This window comes from Microtus ochrogaster, chromosome 2 (genome assembly GCF_000317375.1).
Source record: "Microtus ochrogaster isolate Prairie Vole_2 chromosome 2, MicOch1.0, whole genome shotgun sequence".
NCBI classification, from domain to species: Eukaryota; Metazoa; Chordata; class Mammalia; order Rodentia; family Cricetidae; genus Microtus; species Microtus ochrogaster.
The window spans coordinates 81110834-81116278 of NC_022010.1; positions in this window are offsets into that span (position 1 = coordinate 81110834).

Below are 5445 nucleotides of genomic sequence, written 5' to 3' on the forward strand. Positions count from 1 at the left end.
GTGGTAACTCTCCCAAGAGTATGTTGTCAGCACTAATTGAAATATATGGGTTTAAATCACAATGAGGGCCTAAATTTGTAATGGTGTAGAATGGGGACAGGCTAGACAAGAGTTGGGGGAAGGAGGTGGATGTCAAAAGGTAATGCATAAAATTTTACAAAAACATATTAAACAAGGATAAAACCCACCTTATAAGACACATGGCATGCATTTGGAAAATATGTTGATTTATTTAATTTGCTTTATGTTTTAGTAAAACAATACCAATTATTTTTGTATTCTGTAGCACTTTACGTTTTAACAAAATCTATAAATTTTTAGGCTTTAATAATTATCAGTATGATATAAGTAAATATTTCACAAACTTTGAACAGAGAAGATTGTATTTTGTTTTGGTAACAAAGATCAGAGTGGGTGAAACTAAACTTTATCTGCTTTAAAAATATTTTTTGATAACCACATGCTACACAAAGAACCTAAACATAATTCTTAACCTAATGAATTCTTAAATGATTATTTTTGTAGATATGCTATGTGTGCTCAGTATACTTCATTGAATAATACTGCATTAATTCATTAGCTAGTGTTCTCATTTGGCTCTGTATTTTAAAACTTAACCTTGCCTTAGACAACAGGATGGAAAAGAACCAATACAGCCAGACATTTAATTATTGTTGCTATTGTTTTTAAAGCATTGTCTGGAAGAAAGGCTAAAAATATACAGGAAAATTTCAAATTAAAGTTGAAAGCAGTTTCTGCTTTCCTTGAGTGGGATTTTAATTATGTTACTGATTGATTTGTTGTTCCTCGAAAAAAAATTGTTTGAGTGATCATTTCAGTATAACAGATCCAAACTTTAAATTTTATGAAGGCTTTCCCCAGGAAGTAAAACTATGCTCTGTAATATAAATTATTTTCTAAAACAAGTCTCCTTTTATAGATCATGTTCTTGCCGCCATTTAAGTTCTCGCCTATGAAACTGCACAGCCCCTTTCCATAACTGCTGTCACAGTATGGACTACCTGGCCCTGTCCTGTTCTGTGAGCCCTTGAGTAATTATAGGAAACACTGACAGAAGATACAAAATTGCTCCTTTCTCTCTCAACTTGGGAAAAAAAAAAAAAACTAACTAAAGCATATGAAAACTGGGAGGTTAGGACAACAGTGTTGCAAAAGATGAGTAACTCATTGTCCCCAGATGTCAGGAGGCAGGCTCGTAGAGTAAAAGAGGAGGAACTGGAGCTCAAATTCTTTCTTAGTGGCAAATTGGACTGTTAACAAATTGTAATGCCTATTTATGTTTGTTAATTTTTTATTTGCTGATTTATTTCTGAAATGAAGTAACCCAGGATATTTTGAGTATTTGTATTTCTAAAGAAGCCATGCTTCGTCAGATTTTAAAAATATTGGTACTTGGGAGTGTGTGTGTGACATATTATTAATATATCTCTGAAGTGGGTAGCACTGGAGGAAGTTGGGGATTATGTTTAGTTCTATTAAAGACAGGGCTGCAGAGAAGATTTACATCAGGACAAGAAGACTTTTCCAAAACCAAGAGAAAGACCGCTGCAGGCCAGGAGTGGAATTTTCATTCGGAATGATAGAGATGAGTATCTGGGCATTTTCAACATTTCTTCATGTTGGGAACTTTTAGTCATAGAATGTTTATTCACATTCTCATCTGTTCACTGTCAACTTTTTAAAAAATATTTTATGTAACTAGCAGTATCTATCAGGAAATTTTCCAAAAAGAATAACATAAAACACAAAAATACTATCCATTGAAATATTTAGATAAATCTCATAAGAGTAAAAAAAAAAGGGATCATAATTCATGATTAAAATATTTGAAGAAGTTCTAGAATTTTGGTTTTAGAAGAAAACGTTTTATTTTATCTTTGTGGGTAGAGTACTGGCTTTTTTTACTTTTTAAAAATTTTTATTGCTTTATAGATAATACCATTCAAAATTTCCATTTCCTCCCCTCCTCCCATTTCCCTCCTGCTCCCCTACTCACCCTTCCCCCCCACCCTCCAGTCCTAGGAGAGGGCAGGGTATCCTGCCCTGTGGAAAGTCAAGGCCCTCCCCTGTCCATCCAGGCTTAGGAAGGTGTGCATCCAAAAAGACTAGGATCCCAAAAAGTCAGTACAGAAAAGGTTTTAAAGTCAAGTTCAGGTTTCTATGCCCAGAAATTGTCTTTATACTCTGCTGCTAATCCACATCATAAAAGATGTTACTATTCATAATTCAGCAAATTGAGTGGAGTATTTGGATAATCTTAATAAATATCATAACACTTTAGTATTTATTGCTATACATGATAGGATTATAGATCAAAAGTTCAATCACAAATTGGATTACCCAGGAAGTTAAATCTTAAGTGGAAGTTGTCATCTACTAAATAAATAAAGTTACAGTATAGCTATCCATTCTTAGTAGATTATCCTATACATCTGCAAATACAGGCAAGATGAAGAGGACTCAGGAGAGAGGGAGCAAATAAAGAAGAGGGAGATAGACATACAGACAGAGACAGACAGACAGGGAGATGAATTTGGAATGGGAAACTAGTGGGGAGGTGATCTGAGAGTCAGTGGAGAGGAGGGAATGAGCAGTGGTAAACTCTGGAACACGTGTGTGAGATAATAAACCTTCCTCAGTGACATTTCCATAGAAATCCTTCAGTGGCGACTAATCCCAACAGCAGTTAAACACAGGCAAACTCATCTCTGTGAGTCTGAGGCCAGCCTGGTCTACAGAGTGAGTTCTAGGATGGCTAGGACAGTTACAAAGAGAAACCCTATCTCAAAAACCAAAATTAATAATAATTTTAAAAGTCATAAATATGGTGCTTGTATAAGAAACTGTAAAGTGTGTTCTTGTTAATAAGTAAATGCATTTCTACTTTGAAAAAAAGTTCTTTCAAACTGGATTTTATGAAAACCTCTTATTTGTCTTTCCATTTTAAAATGACTTGTTTTAAATGCAGTCCAATAAAAGAATTATCTTCTTTTCTCAAAATGTGACTGGATATTGAATATGTCAGATAACTCATTAAGCTTAATATCAATTTGCTGAATGGTTGATTTCGTGAATGGGATTTCAAGAATAAATGCTGCTTCAGACCTAATTTCTCTTCGTATTTAGCTAGAAAAGTAACATGTTGAGCTTTGTGGCCTGATGTCAAATGCTATGGTGTACTTTCAAACTATTATTTCTAAAGTCAGATTTTAAGTTTAAATTCACAATTTTAAACTTATTGCTAGAAATATGATAGGTGGAGAAATATTTGTGCTTTTGATTTGAATCAATCTTTTTATGCAGCAAAATAAAAAATATCCTGTAACAAATAATATTTGTAAATCAAAATTTCTTCATGCTTAATAAAGGGAAGATTAATATGTGTTAGAGTTTGCAGTTATACAGACAATGGATTCCTAGAAAGTTTAATAAAGTTGTTCATCTGTGTGAACACTTACTCCTTACATCTACAATCACTCAGATGTAAAAGCACGTAAGAAAGTTATACATGACTTTTAATAACAGTAGCAAAATTTTGCCAACTTCATACTTAATGAGGCCCAGCAATGGTTTTGAGCTATTAGATTTTTAAAATAGTTGCTTGATCACTTGAATTTTCGTAAAGCGTCAGGAAAATGACAGGAAAAATGTGAATTGGGAGTGTAACACTAGTGCAGATTTGGTGCAGCCTAACTCTCTTTAAGGAGATGCATTGTAAATCCCTCTGAGCTGACAATCTGATTTGCACAGAGTTGATAACTACAAAAGGCTTTGGAAGGTCAACAGAGTGAGTGGGTATAAGCTGGCAAGTCTTGCATCCCTTGAAAGCACAAACAAAAATTTGCTAAGAGTAAATTTAAGTAAAAGTGGAAAGAAAAAGAGTTCAAAATCAAGCACTGTAAGAAAAATAATTTTGAAAATAGGAAACTAAATGACGATAATCTAAAAATCCAGGGAAAAGTTGAGTATATTGTGAGAATAAATTATCTAAACAAAACAAAAAGCTTACTTAAAAACATATGGAAACAGAACTGATAAGAAAATTCATAGTTTTCCATTTTCATTTCCAGGAGATTAGAGTTACAAGGTTGAAAATATTTCTTAATTCTCACACTTCTTTTTTTTAAGATTTTTTTTTAACCTAGTGTTGGTGGCTCTTACCCTTGATTCCTGCACTCAGGAGGTAGAGGCAGGCCGGTCTCTGTGACTTCAAGGCCAGCCTCCTCTCCAAATCAAGTGAGATTCAGGACAGGTAGAGATGTTACAGAGTATAACCCTGTCTCAAACATCCAAAAAAAATTTCAAAAAAGAAAGAAAATCAAAGATAAAAGAAAAAATTACTTAACTTTCATGTGTAAGTTTTTGTGGCTGGGGGTATTTATGGGCACTATTTGTGTGCAGGTGTTCCTGGAGATCAGAAGAGGGCATCAGAATCTGTCAGACAGGAGTTCAGGTGATTGTGTGATACCAAATGAGCACAACTCAGGAATTCTGCAAGAGCAGCAAGTGCTCTTAACCCTGAGTAGTCTGTCTCTCTAGTTCCATTCCACACTTAACTGACCTTAGCTTTGCCTTCCTGTGATAAAATAAATTTCAAATCATGTCAGTTTTCATTCTTTAGATGAAATTTGATTATTTTCTCAGCTGACATTTTGAATGTCACAAGTGTGAAAAAGTCAGAGAAATAAGATTTTCAGAGAAAACAGATTCTGCTGATTTAATTAGGCATCCCTACATTATTATAAACAAAATTCTGTATTAGGAAGAACAGTTTGCTTCAAGGATTTTTGCATTTGTTATTTTATACTAGCTGATAACAAAGAAAGAGGGATAAGGGCAGTTATTGAAGGGTTATCATTTATTATTTTTTGTTAGTGTAGCAAAAAATAAATGTGCTTTGCTTATGCTTATTTAAAACAAAATTGAAGAGAAAAAAGAAAAACTTTAATGTCTAGTCATTATTTTCCTGACAATTATATCTGGGATATTATAAAACAAAAATACAGTCTATTGTTTTATATCCTGGGCCAATGATATTTTTCAGTTTCCATTCTTTGATAGCTAATCCCACTTTTTAAACATTCAAATCAAAAAGAACCTCGCTAGTTCATTAATAAAGATTGAAATTTTAAGATTTTATTAGACAGTTTATTTTATAAGATCATTTGTATTAAGAGATAGGCTAATATTTATGATTGTGGGCCTAGCTTTTTATGGCTGAGTAATCTCTGCAGGAGCCAGAGGTGTCTAGGACATCAGCAGAAAACTCACCAAACCAGCTGACCTGGGATCACAGAGGCTTACAGATCCTGAACTGACAACCAGGGAGCCTGCATGGGACTGAGCTAGGTTTTTTGTTTTTTTTTTTAATTTTTATTTTTATTTTTTGGATTTTTCTTATTTATTTATTTATTTATTTATTTA